This window comes from Ovis canadensis, chromosome 20 (assembly GCF_042477335.2).
Source record: "Ovis canadensis isolate MfBH-ARS-UI-01 breed Bighorn chromosome 20, ARS-UI_OviCan_v2, whole genome shotgun sequence".
In the NCBI taxonomy this organism is placed as follows: Eukaryota; Metazoa; Chordata; class Mammalia; order Artiodactyla; family Bovidae; genus Ovis; species Ovis canadensis.
In genome coordinates, this window is record NC_091264.1 from 62,691,481 (window position 1) to 62,713,613 (window position 22,133).

At 45.1% G+C, this 22,133-nt stretch overlaps 1 protein-coding gene and 1 long non-coding RNA gene across 3 annotated transcripts in view; one reads left to right on the forward strand and one right to left on the reverse strand.

The window, feature by feature from the left end:
• Positions 1–15,691, reverse strand: part of RREB1 (ras responsive element binding protein 1) — a 160,500-nt gene extending 144,809 nt beyond the window's left edge. Inside the window, exon 1 of one of the 2 annotated variants that reach the window (XM_069564003.1) lies at positions 15,568–15,691. The gene's annotated coding sequence lies outside the window, so the exon portion shown is untranslated. Of the gene's footprint in view, positions 1–14,721; positions 14,867–15,567 lie in introns of those variants that run through there. The other variant, XM_069564004.1, reaches the window with a different exon arrangement.
• A 31-nt stretch (positions 15,692–15,722) lies between these two features.
• On the forward strand, positions 15,723–21,636 carry LOC138425738 (uncharacterized). The gene is made up of 2 exons (XR_011251366.1): positions 15,723–15,903; positions 20,539–21,636. It is a non-coding gene; the product is annotated as an uncharacterized lncRNA (long non-coding RNA).
• Positions 21,637–22,133: the final 497 nt, after the last annotated feature.

Genomic DNA, 22,133 nt, shown 5'->3' on the forward strand with positions numbered 1-22,133 from the left:
TATAAATTTTCTCTTTTCTTTCTTTTTTTTAAAAAAATTATAACTCCTCAGAGACATGCGTGACACGTGACAAACGGCAAAAGAACAACGTGAGTTTTCATCCAGAGAACTGTTCCTTTACAGGATGTGAGCTGAGTTGTGAAGCTGTGACTCCAATCCCAAAGGGTGTGGCATCTTTAGGACAGAATTCAGGGGAAAGGAAACCCACAAGGGTCTCGGGCACATGCTCCAGCGTGGAACTCGAATGCTTTCAAAACCTGAAACGAAGTAACACAACTGAAAGCAGCCTGATGTGTAAGACAGAACCAACCAGCTTTCCAGAATGTTCTATGGGTTTCAACAACAGATGTCAGTGGGATACAGCACTTTAGAATTATGCAAAATGGGAGAATGTTCAATCCTATGAAACCAAGGGATGTGGGCAGCCACCCAGACAGAAGACTCCACATTTCTTGTCCACTCCAAGCAGCATCTTATGCAACATAAGCACATCATACTTCTTCATCAGAGATAACCATAGTCGGCTCACAAAACACACCAAAAAACACAACAATATCGGGCACCCCAGAAAAGCTTTTAAAATACCATTTACAATAGTATCAAAATGCTTAACGTTCCTAGGAATATTATTACACATATTTCTATACATCATGCATGTAAGCAGCAACATATTTTATGTATTTTACAGACTTTTTTCTTTTTGCCACACCACTTGATAGGTGGACTCTTAGTTTCTTAGCCAGGGATGGAACCCACACCTCCTGCACTGGAAGAGCAGAGTTGTACCCACTGGACCACCAGGGAAATCTTATATATCGTTTTATACGGAATATTCTAAAACTTTCGTGGGACACTGAAAATGATATAAATAAGCACGTTTGGAAATCAGTGCTCACGTACTCATGCAATGCCAGACAGTGTACTTACTGCATGCCAGACAGTATTCCAAGCACCTTCCACATGTTACATGCAACATGTTTAATCATTCAGTCCTCTCGATCACCCTATAGACAGGTACTATTAGGATCCCTAGTTTACAAATAAGGAAACCGAGGTTCTTCAGGGCCTTGTGGCCAGTGAAAAGTGGGGTCAGGGTCTGAACCCAGGAAGTTGAGTGCCATTCTTGATTTATTTTTATCTTCTGTTATTTTGGGCACCCTTCTTTAAAGACTACACACCGCCTTTTGATGTGGTGGACTCGCTATTGTAAACATGTCAGGTCCACAGATTCACTGCAGTCCTAATAATAAATCCACCAGGTTCTGTGAGGGAACCTGTTCTGTTTCTAAAATTTATATGGAAGGGCAAAAAGCCACAAGCACCGAGACATGCTTCATGGGAGCCCACGCCCTTCCAGGCATCAGGAGGCTGTGATAACTAAGGGGGGTCGGCAAAGAGACCGGTGGGACGGAGTGGAGAACGCCGCAAGAGACGGGCACAGGTGGCCACGTGGCTGAGGACACCGGCCGTCGGTAGTCCTGGCTATACACACACACAGATACACAAACTGCACCTGCACAGCCAGATATCCCTTAAGACAAAAAACGGCACATTCACAACAATCACTTGCAGATTTGCAGATGGCTAAATTACAACAGAATCACACGTGAAACGCACAACTCTAAAGAATACAGGAGAACAGCTTCATAAACCTGGGATAGGGAAGAATTTTTTAAACAAGATAGAAAAGTATTGATCTTAAAGGAAAACACTGAGAAATCAAATAATACTGAAATTAAGAGTTTGTGGGCTTCCTTGGTGGCTCAGTAGTAAAGAATCTGCCTGCCAATGCAGGAGACACAGGTTTGACCCCTGGTCTGGGAAGGGCCCACATGCTGCAGAGTGCCAAAGCCCAGGCGCTGAAATAGAAGCCGCCACAGTCAAAAGCCTGTGCACCACACCTAGAGAGTGGCCCACGCAACAGCGGAGACCCAGAACACCCCAAATAAATACATAATTAAAAAAAAACCTGTGCATCACACCTAGAGAGTGGCCCACGCAACAGCGGAGACCCAGAACACCCCAAATAAATAAATAATTTTTAAAAAGCCTGTGCCCCACACCTACAGAGTGGCCCACACAACAGCGGAGACCCAGAACACCCCAAATAAATAATTTTTTAAAAAGCCTGTGCATCACACCTAGAGAGCAGCCCACGCAACAGCGGAGACCCAGAACACCCCAAATAAAATACATAATTTTAAAAAAAGCCTGCTCATCACACCTAGAGAGCGGCCCACGCAACAATGGAGACCCAGAACACCCCAAATAAACAAATAATTTTAAAAAAAAAAGCCTGTGCATCACACCTAGAGAGTGGCCCACGAAACAGCGGAGACCAGAACACCCCAAACAAACTAATTTTTTTAAAAAAAAGCCTGTGCATCACACCTAGAGAGCGGCCCACGAAACAACAGAGACACAGAACAACCCAAATAAATAATTTTAAAAAATTAAGAGCTTGTGAGCATCCGAAGGATGAAGTAAAAAGACAAGTCAAAGTAGGGGAAGTCATTCGCAACACCTGTGATCAAGCACAGACTCATTCTGTGTGGATGGAATATATACAGAAAGTCTATATATTAAACAACACATAAAAGAAGTCTACAGATTAGGAAGAAAAAGACAATCCACAGAAAAATGGGAAAATACTTGAAAAAAAGGGCATCAAGATGGCCACTATAAGCCTATTATGAATCAGGGGAAAACAAAACCAGAATAAGGCACCATTTCTTATTTGCCAGCCTGGCAGACATGACAAAGTCTGACAACTTGGTGTCAGAACTTGGTTTCTGGTGAAATGTGTGGAACAGTAAGAGCTCCATTCACTGTGAGAAGAGCAAACTGAACCAAACACTTTGGAACACAGGTTGGAATTACAGTGAAGCTAAAAAAATTTCAAGCAGATTAAAACACAATTAAAAATGCAAATACCCTGCAACCCAACAAATCCACCGCCCACACCACACGCATCCCAGAAAAACTTCTGCATCGCTGTACTAGGAAATGGCAACCCACTGTAATAGCCCAAGGACAGAGGAGCCTGGCAGGCTACAGTCCATGGGGTCATAAGGAGTTAGACGTGAGTCAGGGACTAATCAACAATAAATAGGATCTATCTATCTATCTATCTGTAAATATATAAATGTAAATATATATAAATAGGATATATATATATATATATAATATGTATATATATGAATGTCCTTGATAGCCTTTGTAGTAAGAGTCAAATGCTGGAAACAGTTCAGATGTCCATCAATAAGGCAGCAACCCTGAACAATGACAACGAATGAACCACAGGTACAGGCAGCAACGTGGTTAAATCTTGAGATTATATCATTGATGAAAACAAACAGGTAAAGTGTAATATACACCCAACACTTGCAAAACGAAATGATGTCGTTTAAGGATGACTACACAGCTGTAAACTCTCTATGGCCAGAAGAGGGACATGGTTTCAAAACAGAGGACGTTCCAAGGTCATATTCTATTTCTTAAGTCAGGATGGGGGCTAGTGCACGTCCACTTGCTAATTGAAACATATATAGCTGTAATTTTTTACACTCTTTGACGTATATGTTCTATTCTCTAATTTCTATCTTCTTAAGAAGGTACCTACGTCCTGAACAGGAAAAGAGGGCTGCTTTTTAAAAAGAATAGCACATCACTAGCAAACTTTCAAATATAAAAAATATACTTCAAAAGACAATCCATTAAAGATGTAAGGCCGCTCAATTATAAGGGACCCTAAATAAAAGTGACACTAGCTCCCTGAAGCCCGATTACACTACTACCATTTTCATAAAAGTCACAAGATAGAGGCTGATGATTAATCTGGGAGCTGGAGGATGGGATTACCATCAAAACAACTAGAGAGGAGGGAGCAGATGCAGGGCCAACACCTGATGGTGGTTAGGTGCACTCAAAGGCGAGCTGTTACGCTGAAATGCGCAAAACTGATCTTTTCAAGGATTCTTTTATATTTCTTTATCTTTCACCTCTAAAAGAAAAGAAAATTCAGAGCCTTTACCCAAACGGAAGATCTTTCACTCTGACTAACACTAAGTGCAGAACTCAGTAGATGGTACCAGTTACTTCCCCAAATGTCTAAACTCACACTCTTAACAGCAGCTAGATTTCTGCTCAGCTGAAGTTTTCTGAGAATGGTTCTGCCTTTGTTTTCACTAGCAGGCCACTTAAATCCTACCCACTTGTTTAGCTGCAAGGATTGAAACAAAATGTTTGCTGGCAAAACAAACACTGGTTTTAAAATTCTCCACTTGGGCTGCTGGGTAAAACACTTGTTTACCGACACAAATGTTTTATTTGGAAAACGCCTGCCAGTGTGGACACTTTCCAAGAAAAGCACCAGGATGTGCTAGGGTGGTGATGTCATGCCCTTGACAGAAGTTGGCATTTTAGGGTAACTGCACAGAGTTTACTTTCAGAGAAGAGACCAACAATAGGGCAACCAACCTTTTTTTTCTCTTAAATCAACCCCCAAGGCCTAAAACACTCTTACTGGGTCACGAAATAGGCCAGTTCAATCCCCACACCTCAAAGCTAATCTTTTCATACAATCAAATTAGTTTTATAAGTGACATAGTAAAAATAATTGTTATCGTCACCATCATTATTATTATTTTAGAGCTAAGCCTCTCCCTTTCGATTCATTCATTCTAGGCCTTCTGGCTCGCCTACGTGACATGGCATCAAAAACTATCTCTATCTCTTAATAAGATACACTAGAACCCTAAAATGCCACTATGAGCCACAAAATAGGATTGAGCAGAGGCAAGTCTAACTTGAAAACCATCCAAAGAGATCTACTTTCTTATGTACCAAAAGAAAACAACCCCAAAGACAGTCTTGGGACCCTGTGGTTAGTTTCACATGGAGGCTCCGGTAAACACATTACATTTGACCAAATAAGATTCACAACCCCTCCTCACCCCACCCGAGAAAGCTTAGGAATTATCATCGATATTTTCCTGCTAAGGTTAGGCACCAAGAAATAAAATAGATCATTGCTACAGTTCCTAATAATGGTCTCCAAACTTTTAAAAAATACATCTTCCATCTTTAAAAAAGACACTGCATATATCCAAGCATATGTATATTTTAGTTTATAAACTATATACTATTATTAGGTGTTATAAAACATATATAAAAATGGACAATGTAGAGGTCTTGATAGGTATTTCTCCAAAGGAAACACATACCTGACCAATAGGCACATGAAAAGACGCTCAGTCATCAGGGAACCGGAAATCAAAGCCACAACACACCACTTCAGATCCACTAGGGAAGTTATAATAAAACAATGGAAAATGGTGGGGCTTCCCTGGTGGTCTAGTAACTGAGACTCCGAGCTCCCAATGCAGGGGCCTGGGTTTGACCCCTCGGCAGGGAACTAGATTCCTCAGGCTGCAACTCATGGTCCGGCATGCTGCAACTAAGATCGAAGATCCTGAGTGATGCAACCAAGACCCAGAGCAGCCAAACAAATAAACTAATTAAAATACTTCAAAAAAGGCGGGGGGGAGGTAAATAACAAGAGCTGGCAAAAATGGGGAGAAACTGGACCCCTCATGTGTTGTTATTGGGGATATAAAATGGTGCTGCCATGGTGGAAACCAGTTCAGTAGTTTTGCAAAATGTTAAACATGGAGCTACCACGTGGCCCAGCAAGTCCACTCTTGCGCACACGTCTACATCTACGTACATACATATACATATACCCAAAAGAACTGAACCCAGGGATTCCATGGACACTTTTATAACCATGTTCACAGCGGCATTATTCAAACTAGCCAATGTGGAGCCAACCCAAGAGTCCATCACCCGATGAACGGATAAACAAAGTGCAGTCCACGCAGACAATGGGATATTATTCAGCCATGACAAGAAATGAAGTCGTGGCGCATGACACAGCAGGGATGAACTCTGACAACTTTATGCCCAATGAAAACAAGCCAGACCCTCAGAGGACATATCTTGTATGATTCCACTCGTATGAGATATCTAGAAAGGGCAGATAGGAGACAGACAGTGGATTAGAGGCTAAAGGTGGACGTGGGGAGTTATTGCTTAACAACTGCAGGGTGTCTGCTCGGGGTGATGAAAAATGCTGGAAGCAGACCATGGTGACGGTTGCGCAACGCTGTGACTGTAAGTGATGCCACTGAATCGCACACTTAGAAAGGATCACAATAGCAAATTTCATACCTTTCTTTCTTACCACAATGGTAACAAATGGGGGGGGTGGGGAAGGACAAGCTAAACATATATGAACAACTGAGGTTCTATTATTTTCTTCTCAAATTCCAGTGGGTGGGTCAGGGGTGGGGGCAGAGCTGGAGCAAGAATCAGTGAACCGCACACGAGGTAGAGGGGATACCAGGGAGAGAATATATGGGAAAGCCTACAACTCAAAAAGAATCATATTTTTAATCCTGAAGGAAGGAGGACCCCGTTCTGTAGCCTTTCCATAGAACTAAACTGCAGACCACCCGTGAGCTCTCATCACCCTCACCCCACACACCTGGGCACAGAGTCACTGCAAAAACACCAGGAAAAACCTCTTCACTTCTCCTACAAAGCATCCAATGGAACCTAGCTCAATGGGTGCTGAGGTTCTGCATTGCAAAACAGACTGTGCTTTTTCTATCGCTTTATAGTCTCAGGTGAGACCCAAGTTCTTTTATGCTCCTTTTCAAAGTGGTTGTCAAAGTCATATTCATAATTCCACCACCCCCCTACCCCCCCGCCTTGGGCCCAAGAGGATCAATCATGGGGGAAAGTGACAGGAAATAATAAAAAGATTAACAGCTCGACACCAAGAAGCAACTCCATTGCCTGTGCTGGACGTGTCAAATATGAGGCTGGCCGGCAACCAAGGTAATCAAAAGGAAAAGATACACAAGTTTGCGGGCTAGGCTGACATTTCAGGAGGCTGGAGGCCCTGCTCAACTGAGAAATGACAAAGCAAAGGCACAGCGGCGGAACAATACAGTTCTATACTAACACACAGCACAGAGCTGTCCTGCGTTCACCATCGCAGCTTTCGCACGAGACAGGCACCTGCCGACGGCCGCATTATTGACTTTAAAAGCTGGAGTATTTTTCTAGAAAAAGGCAAGAACTCAGCTTTCAAAGATATGCTAGACTCCCAGGACCATCTGAACTTTCATTTTCTGTAGATTAATGATGGAGCAACATGAATTAATTGCTGCTTTCCTTTGGCAACTCAGTTGAAACTCGTGGCTTCAGAGACAAACATCTTCTAAAACTGCAATATGAAATCATTAACTCATACCTCCAAGTCGCTTGAGTGACTGTTATTATTATTATTATTGACTGTTACTACTTGAGTAATAACTCCGTGACTCCCAATGTCATCCTTAGAGACACCTCTCATCTGAAAACTGTATTTCTATACCATTAGAGCACAAAGTCGTTAAGCATCTGTATAAAGATTGCTTCTAAACCGAATTCAGTAAATCACAGGGGAGGGGGGCAGGCATGGGCACAGGATTGTAAATTCGTAGGTATCCACACAAAAGAAACCATCTTCTGAGTGCTTGGTGAAACCCTGCCTTTGCTTGCTGCTGCTACCACAGGAAAACCTACCACTGCTAATTCAGTTCAACCATGAAAACTTGACTCTTAACAGATGAGTCCTCCAAACCCAGAGACATATAGGAGGATTCCTGTTCAAAAGCATTCCGTTTTGGTTCCAACACTGATATTATTTCAAAACTCTCTTCTCAAGGCCCTCCAGCTTGCTATATTTGAAAAAAAAAAAAAAAAAGTTGCCAAGCTGGTTTTAACACATCTTCTCAGGACTGATAAGCAAAAGTTTACTAAAGCAGTTTTGAATAAGAAACTCAGAGCCATTCTCTAAGTTTTCTCAAATTCAGCAGCACTTTCTAAATGGAAGGCTATTAAACAAGTCCTACATTTCCAAGGCTGGAAATGAAAGCATCTCTCCTTTGGTAAAACATGAACCCATAGCTTCTTTGGAACTGCCGCTGACATCCTGTTGGACTGAGCAGTTTCAAACCTGTTTTGTGGGTATTATGAATGAGTGCAAACAGTAAGGGGTTGTGAAAATAAATTTTCTAAAGGAAAAAAAAAAGAAAGCAGTGAACTGTTACTAGTTTGGGGTTGACTAAGAACTTCCAATCTTTTTGCTAATCTCACCTATTTAACCTTAAAATTTTCATTTAACCATGTAATCATTGACAGGCTCAAACACTTAGAGCTTCTTGCTCACTAAGATGTTTTTTGGCAGTTGATACCCATATTTTCATAAATAATAATAAGATACAGGTCACTCGGAAAACTAGAATAATAGCAGTAAATATTACCCACCCCTTGTGTGAACCCAGAGAGCGCAAAACATATACGAAACTCTATACATGCCACAGAGTATGGGGCAAAGTTTCGAGGAAATTGTGCAAATTGTCAATAGATTCTGTAAATTTTCATTGGAGCTCTTCTCTCATTCTACACTCAGAGCTTTAAGGAAAATTTAAAATCGGTATATCAAGATGGTAGCCCTATTTTTGACTTCTTTTTTTTTTTTTTTTAATTTTATTTATTTATTTGGCTGCTCTGGGTCTTAGTTGTAGCATGTGGGATCTAGCTCCCTGACCAGGGAACGAACCTGGGCCCCCTGCACTGGGAGCTCAGAGTCTTAGCCACTGGACCACCAGGGAATTCCCTATTTTTGACTTCTTGAAGAAATCTCAAGTAGAAAACTGCCATTTCTCCCCTGCACTCTAGCTTTACAATTAGCTGCTAAATAAGATGCTCTCAGGCAAGCCCATCCTGCAAAAGGGCCACCTATCTACCTGTCTCCTCTCTCACCTGAATGCTCTAAGGGTCTGCGTTATATACCATCCTCTCTCACGGTTTCCTGGGTACCCTGGGCTTCATTTTTCTGACATTTTTAGAAACTCTCTTATATTCTAAATGACATTCGAGACCTAAGTTTTATTGCATAACAATGTGAATATTCTTAACAGTAACTAAACTGCACATTTAAAAATGCTGAAGAAGGACTTCTCCGGTAGTTCAGGGGTCGGGAGTCTGTTTGCCAAGGCAGGGGACACGGGTTCGATCCTTGGTCCCGGAGGACGTGCCACAGGGCAACTAAGCCTGTGCTCCACAGCTACTGCAGCCCACAAGCCCTAGAGCCCGTGCTCTTAAGAAGAGAAATCCCCGAGATGAGAGGCTTGCCCATCGCAACTAGAGAGGAGTCCTCACTTGCCGCAACTAGAGAAACTCTGAGAGCAGCAATGAAGACTTAGCGTAGCCCAAAACAAACACATTAGAAATATGGATGAGAAATACGGCTAGTTTAAGCTCTGTACATGGAGGGAAGCGGGGAGGGGACAGTGCCCACCCCACCCCACCCCACCCCACCCCCCCCACCCCACCCCCCCCCCATTTCCACCATCAGTTTTCATTATTAGCATCTGCCTGCTAGTCCACCAGACACTTATGGACGTGAGAATTTCTCTTTTTAGCTTTTAAACAAGGAAAAAAAAAAAAAGAGCAAATGACAACTTGCACCCAGATAATCAGCACCTGACTACCTGAAAGTGACTAAGTGCTGCTGCTCAAAAGGGCGGACACTGTTTTTTTGTGACAATCAAGCAAAGAGAAGGGCTTCCCAGGTGGCTCAGCAGTAAAGAATCCACCCGCAACGCAGGAGACTTGGGTTCGATTCCTGGGTCGGGAAGATCCCCTGGAGAAGGCAATGGCAACCCACTCCAGTCCTCTTGCCTGGAGAATCCCATGGACGGAGGAGCCTGGGGGGCTACAGTCCACGGGGTCACAGAAGAACTGGATATGCTGAGCACACATGCACGCAAAGCAATGAGATATGTGAGCAGACAGGTATTCCTTGAGAAACGTGTGAACGGCCATCACCTTTTAGAAGTCCAACCCCGAATTTCAGACTATCCATTTCTCGCTAGATTGCTTCTCTCTAAACTCTGGCCTGGTGTTGAGAGCCCACAGCTTGCCTCGCCTTACCTCTGACTACCCAGCTTCCCTGAAAAGGACCAGCCAAATGGTTGCTCTTGAGAATATTGCCAAACACCACGCCCCGGGTCTGTGCATCCAGAGGCACAGGAAGTGATCTGCCTGGGGCCCAATTTATTGCTTCATCTCAGCACGCTTTGATGGACGGAGGGTGAGTCAGCTCCATACACAGCGCGTCACCCCCAACCTCCTTCCTACCTAGCAGGACAGAGTTCTTCTGACACACCCATCCAGGCTTCCAGACCCGCTGCTAAATTTGGAAAGCAGCAGGTCCTGTAGATATCAAAAAGCTCCAGTACTGTCTATCAATGGTTGTCCATCAGATACCGAAGCACAAGAACAGGTTGAAACCAACCCATGGAAAGAAAGAACTCCTGCTCTCCCGGAAAGAGACGGGAGGCTCTGCGGAGGTCTCAGACTGAAGAACACACCGGCCCTGGCACTGGTTCCCCGAGGTGAAGCCACATCACAGTGGCCTAAGACCCTGCAGAAAACCAGCCTGGTGGCCCAGAAGATTCTGATTGGGTGCCTGTGAAGTAAGCCCCTGATGCTGGGAAAGACTGAAGGCGAGAGAAGGGGACGACAGAGGATGAGATGGTTGGATGGCATCACCGACTCGATGGCCATGGGTTTGAGGAAGCTCCAGGAGTTGGTGATGGACAGGGAAGCCTGGCATGCTGCAGTCCATGGGGCCACAAAGAGTCGGACACGACTTAGCGACTGAACTGGGCTGGGCTGGGACCCCTGAATCTGTTGAGCCGGGTTTGGGAGCTGCTGGCTAAGGCACTTGGGTTACAACAATGCTGATTCGGTAGACTGGCTCTAACCAAAAGCCTCAGGAATGACTACCTCCTTGTGCTTTACAAGGAAGGAGAATTTTTGGAGAGGCTGCATGGCTTGTAGGATTTTAGTTCTCCCAGGGATCGAACTTGTTTGTGCCCCTAACAGAGTCCTAACCACTGGACCACTCAGGAATTCCCAGGAGAATTTTGAAATGTATACATACGTATGTGCATATATATTGGGTTGGCCAAAAAGTTCATTTGGGTTTTTCCATAAAGAGGGCATGTGAAAACCTTTTTGGCCAACTCAATATATATAGTAAGTTCTAATGGCGAATGTTCCCTAAAATGTGTCCTTTGCCACCAAGTTCAAACTTAGGACCAATAATCACCTACCTCTATGTAGATGACTCACACCACTACCTTCAGCGGAGACCCATCCACCCTGCCTAAGTCACCTAAACCCAGCTGGCAATCACGGCCTCGAACTCTGCTTCTGAAATCAACCCTTCAGTTACCTGAAACACTGGCTTCCTGTTCCAATTTCGGTTGACAGCACAACCTGCCAAGGCATCTAGATTTAAATCCTTGGATGCTTCAAGTTCACATCCAAACACTACAAAATACTGTCACTGTTCCTTTTACGACTCACAAAGCACCGCCCTTACCACCTGGCCCAGAGGACACAATTGTTCTCCAGACCCACATGTCCCCATGGCACTGGACCCTCATGGTCCCTAAACTCCCACTGCAGCCGAACTCACAAGATTAATCTTCCCCCAGTGATGACTCTGACCATGTATTTCCCTTGCTCAAAATCCTGTTACAATTCCCCTCTACCTGCAGATACAGTCCTAACACCAAACCTGGCCCAGGCATTCAAAGGCCTTAACCTAACGTATCATACTGGGGCTTCCCTGGTGGCTCAGACAGTAAAGAATCTGCCCATAGTGTGAGAGATCTGGGTTTGATCTCTGGGTCAGGAAGATCCCCTGGAAAGGGGAATGGCAACCCACTCCAGTATTCTTGCTTGGAGAATTCCATGGACAGAGGAGCCTGGCAAGCTACAATCCACTGGGTCACAAAGAGTCGGACACGACTGAGGAACTAACAATACTAACCTATCATTCCAGTGACGATTTCATACTCCATCAACCTCCGGCAGCAAAGCTGTTGCTGCTGCTGCTGCTAAGTTGCTTCAGTCGTGTCCGACTCTGTTCGACCCCATAGACTGCGGCTCACCAGGCTCCCCCGTCCCTGGGATTCTCTAGGCAACAACACTGGAGTGGGTTGCCATTTCCTTCTCCAATGCATGAAAGTGAAAAATGAAAGTCACTCAGTCGTGTCTGACTAGTATCGACCCCATGGACTGCAGCCTACCAGGCTCCTCCGTCCATGGGATTTTCCAGGCAAGAGTACTGGAGTGGGGTGCCATTGCCTTCTCCGAGCAGCAAAGCTAATCTAGTCAAATTCCCCCAGTGTACCTTGCAACCTCCTGCCTCGTGCTTTATCTCCCTTCTCCCACTAGGAATGCCTTTCTCTCTCTAGCTATAAAAATTGTACACATCCTGTAAGGCCCAAGTTCAAGTTCTACCCACTCCCTTGGGAGCACTTCCTGATGGCTGCCACCTCACAGTGACCCTCCCAGGGCACACCCAGCACCCTGCCACATCTGAGCCTCTGCTAAGTAAGGGTGTGTCTGCTCCTTTTTACCTTCCCTCTCACCCTCTGCTCTCTGCCCTTCCCTAGCACTTAACCACTGACTTCTCATCGACAGTCAGTTGTACACTAGCTGTCTGGCTGCATCTCCCTGAAAATGAGCAAACCCTCATTCTTATGAACAAGTGAGATCCATTCACCACCAACATGTAGAGAATAAACAGAAGAAAAAAAAATTTTTAGGTCTCTCGTTATTGCACTTTTCAACTCACTTAACTTTCATTTGTGAATCTGCCCTCTCTTCTTACCCCTATAGGCACATAACTTTTTACTGGTGTTTTAATTTAACCCCTAAATAGTTACACTACTTATATTTGTCATCTAGCTGTCACCCCTAATAGGACATATTAGACTTGAGTCTTTTTAGGAACATGGATATGCCTCTCTGTAATCTCCATAGGCCTTAAATTAACATGCTTCTAAACAAAGTAGGTAGCTAAAATGTTTAAAGCATATGTTCATTGAAAAAAAAAAAAAGAAACCATTTTGCGGGTGCATTTGCTACAATGCATTGTCCAAAATAATCTATGTGAAAATCTGCTTACACATAGGCAATTTCTTGAAAAGTGCCCCCCCCAAATTACTGAACTGATCTTAAATATCCAAGACACAATATTGAGGACTCTATTGTTACTGCTTTCTTAACTGATATTCATCAATTCAACTTGCTTTATAAACCTGAGTTATAGCTGAAATGAAGATCACCCCGTACAGAAACGTTTAATGAATGCAGAAGAAATTGAAGGGGGTGGGGGAGAAGGGATGGGAGAAAAGAGGAAGTTGGCTACTTCATTTTCTACTTAAAATTTCAATGCAGTTCCATAGCAACAACGCCGGTTTGCACCAAGATTTGAAAGTCTCATTATCTCACACAGAAGGAAATCATGCTAACAGGGTGACAAGATCTAAGATCATATTTTTTCAAGTTTCCAGAATGCAAGACTATTTAGCATATGCAATTGGTTCCTTTCCAACTTCAGCTGTTCTACAGTTCAGGAAAACATCATAAGTGAAAATAAAGACTTTCGTCCTTGGAACTGAAGATCCTCTCCCTAGAAAGCAATGGAAAAAATCCTGTCTGTCACCCCAGAGCAAACCACCTATTATTATCTTAATCCCATTTTACTGATAAGAAAACTCAGTGACGTTAAAAAAAATATAAAAGAAAAATAGAGTAGGGATGGTTAGATCTCCGTACGTTTTCACTAAAAAATAACCCCTTTTATACATAAATGTATGATTCAATTTACAGAAATTCAACTGATCAGTTTTTGCTTCCTATAAATAAGGATTCTTTAATGCAAACTGCCTCACAATTTTTAGGTTTCTTTATCACTAGTTCCCTGGGAAACAGAAATTTACATTGGTTGCTAAGTCAACTTTTCAGATAGCCCTTAAGATCTCTTTAAAGGGTAACCCACTCTTTGGGCTTCTGAATAAAACTCCAGCCGTTTGTTGGGAGTGTGAAGCTTCCTGGCTCTTTGGGCTCTGCTTCAGCCCTACCCTGCACTCTGTAACTGAGGTCCTCGGGACAAAACTGGCGGAAGGGAAAAAAATGCAACTGCCTGGAAGGGTGCTCAAGAAGACTTTGGGCTGCAAACTCCACACCACTAAGCTTCATGTCTGCAGTCTCATCATTTACTATTATTTCCTCTTGACTCTGCTTGTGTTACCAGCATGCAAAGCCCATCACTTTAAAATCTGGGTCCTCCATCCCCTGATCACGTGCTTGGGGTGTGAGGAGCCCCTGAGACCCGGGGGAAACTTCACTGGACTGCTCGCTCTCACTTCTTCTGCTTTGAGGAGTTTTAATAAAGGCCTTTTCATGTTTATTTCTCAGGCCTTCCCCAAATACAAAACTGTCAGTGTCCCCTGCCCCTTCCAAGTCCAAGATATCAACTTCAAACCTTCGTAGCAACTAAGTGAGCGTTTGTTAAGAACTTGAGTGAATTTATGGCAGCCCGGGCCTGTGTTTGGAAGACGGCAAACTCGAAAGCAAAACCGCTGAATTTATGTTCTCTTGAGACGGTAAAACCACAAACACGAAGCAGGGCAAAGAACCCACCATCCTCTCCAGCTTTCCTTCCACATCTTGGTTCAGTAGTAAGACAAGTGAGTCCACTCCCTCAGGCAAGTGCAGTCTCCTCACGGTCAGGCTCACCTAAAACATCCGCTGCATCATCGCATCCAAGCCCAACTCCGTTACTGAGGCAACCGGGTTTTTCTTCCCCCAGGGTCACACAGAAGCACACCCCTCGGGATCCCCTGGTAACCGTCCACCGGCGATGCCCGGGAACCACAACAGCGAAAGACTCGCTTTCCAAGGCTGGCGCGGCCCGCAAGGGGTGGCGGCGGGGGGGGGGGGGGGGGGGGAACGGTGCGTGGGGGTGCGCAGCGTCCAGTTACATTCCTGACCCACTTTCGCATCCCTCCCTCCCTCTCCCCTCCCTCCTCCTCCCGGGCAGGCCGCGAGGGCACCGGCGCGCCGGAGAGCCACCCTGGAGCAGCAATCCTTAGGCCACCGGCGGCGGGGGCACCCGCAGTCGGGCTCTGCAGGGGACCGGGAGGAAGGGAGAGGGGAGAGGGGGTGGGGGGGAGGGTGCCCGCCTCCCCCCGCACCCCACCCCCACCCCGGCTTCCCCTGCGCGGCCCCTCCCCCGTCACATGGGCTCCAGAGCACCTGTTGGCGACCTCAGCCCCTAGCGGAGCCCCTCCCGCCGGCCCGGGCAACTCCCCCGCCCGCACCCCCACCCCCAGCGGGAAGGGATAGGAACGCTGCCCGGTTCTCGCTCTGCCAAACCCGCTTCGCCCCAGGAGGGCGTGGGGGGCCGTTGGGCGACCCCTGCCCAGCTGCTCAGCTTTGCAAAGTGCAAAAGCGCGCTGGCCCTGCGCAGCGATCTGCAGGAGGGGCTCCTGCCCGCCCCCGCCCCCCCTCCACGTGCCCCTCTCTCCCGGGCGGAGCGGCGAGATAGGGTGCCCCCGCCCCCTGCCCGACTCCACTGGAAACCTGGGCTCCGCGCGGGCGCGGGGAGGGGGTGCTGCGAGTCCTGGCCGGGGCGGCGGGGGCGAGGGCAGGTGGCGGGTGGTGACGGGTTGGGTGTGCGTTCCGGGCCGCCAAGTCCAGGAAGGGGGCGGGAAGCTGTCGTCTCAGCTGCAACTTCTGAGCGTGCTAAGCGACTCAGCAACTCTGCGTGCGCCGCGCCCCTCCCCCGCGCCGCCGGCCGGGCTGGGGGCTGCGCGGCGCCGGGGCCCCCCGCGCCCGGCCCCGCGGGGCGCAGATCGGGGTGCGGGCGAGCGGGCGGGGGCCCGCCCGGGCTGCCGGAGAGGCCTGGCTGCCCTGGGGGTAAGACAAGGGGGCACCGCCGAGTGCCCGCGCACGTACCCCACCCCACCGCCCCCACTGGACCCCGCGCGGGGAAGGGGGCGGAGGATGACGGCGGAGCCATGGAGACTGTCGGCTGGATACAGAGGAGAGGGCCGGGCCGTCCGGGGCTGCCCGCATCTCGGCGGCGGATACGGCGCCCTGGGGAAGGGTGGCCAAGTGTCCGTCCCGCCCGGAGCGAGGCCGGCGGTGGAGATGCCCCACCACCCCAGCCCGGGAGGGGAGGGGGCTTTGAGATGGGCGGCAAGGCGAGGGCGAAGGCCACCCGGACCTCCGGGGTCAGCGGCTGTTTGTTCCGCGCCCAAAAGACGGCGCGAGGCCCTAGCCGGGTCCTACCAGCCCGGAGACCCGGCGAGAGCGCCAGCTTCGTGTTTGGAAAGATGGAGCAGTCTAGTTCAGACATTCGGAGGGGCTCAACTTGGGCACCTGGATGGAACGCCTGGGCCAGTCTGGGATGGGACGCGCCGAAGCCCGGCCTGCAGCCCCTCTGGGAGCGGATTGGCGAGGTGGGGAAGGATGTAGACGGCTGACCGGGGCCAGGCCCTTCCACTCCTGCAGGGGCGCCTGGAGAGCCCCAGCCGCCGCACCCTTCCGCTAGGAGCAGGTTTACGAATCCTCCAGCGTCCCCGCAAGACTCACAAAGTTCATCTGACTCACTGTAGACTTACTGTGCTTTACGCCCAAGCCTGTTGCTTGGAAAGCGCCAAGGCTTTTAATGGTGGTGTTAAGAACTTGAGTCATTTCAGGGTGTGGGGCTCTCTGAGAGGCAAAGGGGTGGCTTCAAGTGAAAGTCAATTACCTGTCGACCAGCTGAATGATTTAATTACACGCCATCTGAATTTAAAGAGCTTCACATGCTCACTGAGGACAGATGGACAGTTAGATTCTGAGGTGGACCCGGAAGTTACTCTTTAAGTGAACAAAGTCTGTTTTGCATCAAAAAAAAAAAAAACAAACCCGAGTGAGCGGTACAGTGGTCCCTTGGTGTCAGGGAGGTTGGTTCCAGGAACCCCTGCAGATACCAAAATCAGGGATGCTCAAGACTCATGGAAAATGGTGTCGAATTTACATAGAATCTATGCACATCCTCCCCGTGCTTCAGATCGCCTCTAGATTACTTAATAACCCTAATGTAATATAAATGGTTATAAATACAATAAACGTTCTGTAGATAGTTGTTGGCCTTCAGCAAACTTAAGTTTTGCTTTTTCGAACTTTCTGGAATTATTTTTCTCAAACGTTTTCTGTTCGAGGTTGGTTGAGTCCCCAGGTCACAGCAGGGCCAATTATCTTTCTTTCTTTTAGATTCAATATATTTAGTTCTTTTACTTCTTTTTCACTTATTTTGTATTTCTTGCCTGTGTGGAGAGGCATGTGGGATCGTAGTTCCCTGACCAGGAGTTGAACCTGTTCCTCCTGCAGTGGAATTGCAGAGTCTTAACCACTGGACCACGAGGGAAGTCCTTTCGTCTGGTGCACGATGCAGATGTTGTCAATGTTTGACATCTTTAATGTCCTATTTGATGGCCTCCTTGAGTCCTAGTTTGACTGGCACGGTTTTTCTTTTTTTTTTAGTGGGACACGAAATTAGGAAGTTTGAGAAATGCTGAGTTAAACAAGTTTATTTGTAACCAAGAAATGCAACGAACAGCTTCATAGCAAGGCCTTTTGGAGTTCTTGTGTGTGCTTAGGTGTTTGTGAATCACCACAAGGAGGTTACGCATCACAGTTTCCTAAATGGGTGTGTGCAGTCACTAGTTTTGTGAGCATCACTGCTGAGGACTTATATTCCTTTCAGGAAATGCTGCTCTAGGGGTTGTCCCAGATTGGAACACAGTGAAGGGAAATGTTCACATTTCAAAACTGTGCTTGAGGGTAATCAGGAATCTGTAAATGATAAACTAAACTTAGTGACCTAACAAGGAAGAGCCCATTTAAGGAAATCAGGCAAAGCTCTTCCCACTCAGCTATAGTAGGAACTGAATCAGGATCATCTTTAGAGAATTAATTCAGTGAACATTTAGTTAATCAAAAAATTCATGTCTCTTGGGACTTCCCTGGTGGGCCAGTGGGTAAGACTCTTGAGTTCCCACTGTAGGGGACCCAAGTTCGATCCCTGCTCAGGGAACTAGATCCCACCAGCCACAACTAAGAGTTCTCACCCCATGACTAAGACCCAGCACAGCCAAATAACAAAAAAATTTTCAGGCAAATTTATGTATCTGATATATACAGTTACTGTTACATTATCTCCTGCATTATTTTGACTTGTACTTATTTATATCAGACTGGCCTAAGCTACTAGTCAATTACTCCAAAAAATTTCCCCGAAAGATCATTATGGAAAAAATAAAAAACAGTGATGAATACCTAAAAGTGTAATTTTAATTTAAAAAAAGAAAGAGGCATAACAAATTTCCAAAGAGATGAAATTTAGTATAGGAAAGAAAAAAAAAATGCTTGTCATTCATCCCTTAATAAAGGTTAGAGGCAAGGTTGGATTGTCATAAGTAGCTAAATATTCTACTTGGAATGTTTCTAATGTAAATAACAGTGTTTAACATTTTTTAGTATGTAACATAAAATGTTTGTTTTCATATATTAGGGTATTCACCATACAATAATCCTGCAAGGTAGATGGAGCAGTCAGTCACCCTCAGATTACAAACTCAACCATTCATTTATATAACAAGCAGGTACCAAGTTCTAGACACCAGGCTTTGATGACAGAAAGATGAATATGAGAAACTGCCTTTCTGTGGAAGTTTACATCTGGTGGGAGAGATGGATAAGTATTAATAAAATAACTGTAATACAGTATAGCATTGAGGCTTAGAAAGGTTAAGGGCTTAAGGAAACTAAAGTAAGGATTTGAGTGATCTTATGATATCACACTCTCTCCTGTAATAGACATGCTATCATCCTTGCAAACACCCTCGTGAAGATAGAGTATTTGAAATAAATAAAATCAAGTATGTTGAACCTTAAGAGCCAAAAAGAAATGTACAGATTATATAGACTAACCCACTCATTCCACAGGCTTAGAAACTGAGAGAGAGAAGAAAAATGGATTTGCTCAGTTATGTAATGACCGAATTAAGATTAAAATCAAGGTCTCCTGACTTCCAGCTCTTTGCACTATAAAGTGCTGCCCTACAATAAGAAGTGGTAAGAAGAGTCTTCGTGGAGCCCGTGTCTACTATCCAACGATGTGTGGACCCATCTCAATAGAGGCCCAGGGTGATTGTTGAATCTGTGATAAAATACCCCATGACTAAGCACTTATTTAAAGAAATATTTCTAAGCGGAACTGCAAGGGGATTTCAGCTATGTGAGTTCCTTAAAAACAGTCTCCATCCTTAAAAGTTGAAGATATATCTGATAAGAAGTTAATATGGGGCATTTGGGGAAATTTGAACACTGGCTGATTACATATTAGAGACTATTAAAGGATTATTGTTACTTGTTTAACCATGAGTGGATTTGTGATTGTGCTATTTCAAAAAAGGAGTTCTCATGTCTTAGGTGTATATTGTGAAATGTTTGCACTGAAATTATATAATGTCTAGGATTAAAATAATCCAGTTTTGGGGGGAATAGGGGAGGAGAGAAAATGAAAACTCTAAATCCATGTGCTGAAACTGGGAAATAGACAGTAATATATAGTAATATATAGTAATATAAATGCCACTTCTGTGTGTCTTCCAAATTTTCCAAAATAAAAAGACTTTTCTGAGTCTCTATAAAAGAAAAATTTTTATTAGTCCGCCCCCCACCCCCACCAACCTCTACTCTGAAGAAAAAAAAAAAAAAATCTCTTCCTAAAGTTGAAATGCCTTCTTGTAAGTTTCATGAAGTTATTTTCCTAACAATGGAATCAAGGTTAGGGAGAAGTATGATGCTAATTTTAATTGCTGGAATTTGCATAGGCTAGCACCTTATAATTTACAAAAGATTTATTTTTCTGATTAGTTTAGGCTTGAAGTTGAAAGGCAAAGGATCTCAGTTGTGTTCTTCACAGAACAAGGCCTGAAGCCCTGTCGGAAAATTAAATGTTCTTAGCATTTTAAAATGGTAGTAAAAATCCGAAGCATTTTCAGAAATGCTGAAACTGGGCACACGCTGAGCTGCTTCTGCCTTGCAAGAAGATGTTTTTCCTTTTCATTTTAGGTACTCAGAAAGTGATGTGCTCTGATATGTCTCAGCCGTTTGACGTTCTTCCCAGGGAGTGTTAAGTCAGTCCCAAACCCTAAGATCACAGAATCTATAGTATTATTAAGGGCCTCTTTGCGGCTAAGAAGCATTGGTGTGTTACTGTTTTATTATAAGATTTATAGAGCTGGTTTACAATATTGTGTTCTTAATTGTGTGCATAATGTATTTAAAACACATGTGTAGTGCAGTTTGTGTTCTATACTGAGTGACTTCAGGCTTTTTTCCCATTCTATTCAACAAGGTATACCTGTTATCTGAAAATTATCAGAATATCACAAAGCCAACACAAGCAATGTGGTGAATTTAAAGGGGTGGATGCCACAGAGGCAAGATCACTATCATTCAATAAATATTTTATTGGCAATACTTCTTATTTTGTAGAGAGCTAAAAGACTCTACCAGTGGTCATGTATGGATGTGAGAGCTGGACTCTGAAGAAAGCTGAGCGCCAAAGAATTGATGCTTTTGAACTGTGGTGTTGGAGAAGACTCTTGAGAGTCCCTTGGACTGCAAGGAGATCCAACCAGTCCATCCTAAAGGAGATCAGTCCTGGGTGTTCATTGGAAGGACTGATGCTAACGCTGAAACTCCAGTACTTTGGCCACCTCATGCGAAGAGTTGACTCATTGGAAAAGACCCTGATGCTGGGAGGGATTGAGGGCAGGAGGAGAAGGGGACAACAGAAAGATGAGATTGCTGGATGGCATCACTGACTTGATGGACATGGGTTTGGGTGGATTCCAGGAGTTGGTGATGGACAGGGAGGCCTGGTGTGCTGCAATTCATGGGGTCGCAAAGAGTCAGACACGACTGAGCAACTGAAATGAACTGAACTGAACTGAAAATACTCCAACATGGGTAGAATTTCCAAGCACATAGAAATGAAACTAATTTCAGAACGACTGTCTTCCTGTGTTCAGAGGTTTAGGGGAAAGTAGTTTCATCTCATCTTGCTCAAATTATTATTTAAAAACTTTTTTTTTTAATTGGAGTATTTGTCTTGTTTGAATGACAGAAAACACTCTAACGACGTGTGGAGCATCCCATCCTGCTTTCTGCTCTAAATCAGTGGTCCCCAGCTGCTGTCTGAAAATGCCCACAGGGTCACTGAGTCCTTGCAGGGGCTGCTTTCTGTGCATCAGGCGTTTTCCATAGACTAAGGAAATGATCGGCATTGAAAAGCTGTTTAGTCGCTGTGTCCGACGCTTTGCAACCCTGTGGACTACAACACACCAGGCTCCTCTGCCCTCCATCATCTCCCAGAGTTTGCTCAAATTCATGTCCATTGAGTTGGTGATGCTATCCAACCATCTCAGCCTCTGCCGCCCTCTTCTCCTTTTGCCTTCCATCTTTCCCAACATCAGGGTCTTTTCCAATGAGTCGGGCCTTGGCATCAGGTGGCCAAAGCACATGCTTGTCATTAACTAATAAACTGAAGATTTAAAGTTTTCCTGAAAATAAAGTATGAATTTGCTCTTATGTGTCTTTTAAACCGCTGAGTACTAAAAATAAAACTATTTTATATTTGGAAGGAGGTTAGAAAGAAGAGCCAGCTCTCTTGGTAAGAAGCTGTCAGTTTTGTAAAGCAAATTCCCTCTCTAGCCTTTTTCTGTGTAACACGAAATACACTTTTGTTGTTGTTGAATTACATAGTATATGACACAGAGAAGAAATGGGGCCGAGGATAAGTCAATGCACTGATTTGAGTTGTTTCGTCCTTTGGTATCAGAACTGGAAGTTCTAGGCATACCGTCTTTTAAATACCTACCACTTTTTTATACCTACCTAATAGACTCACTTTCCAATCCCGAAGAAAGGCAATGCCAAAGAATGCTCAAACTACCGCACAATTGCACTCATCTCACATGCTAGTAAAGTAATACTCAAAATTCTCCAAGCCACGCTTCAGCAATACATGAACCATGATGTTCAAGCTGGTTTTAGAAAAGGCAGAGGAACCAGAGATCCAATTGCCA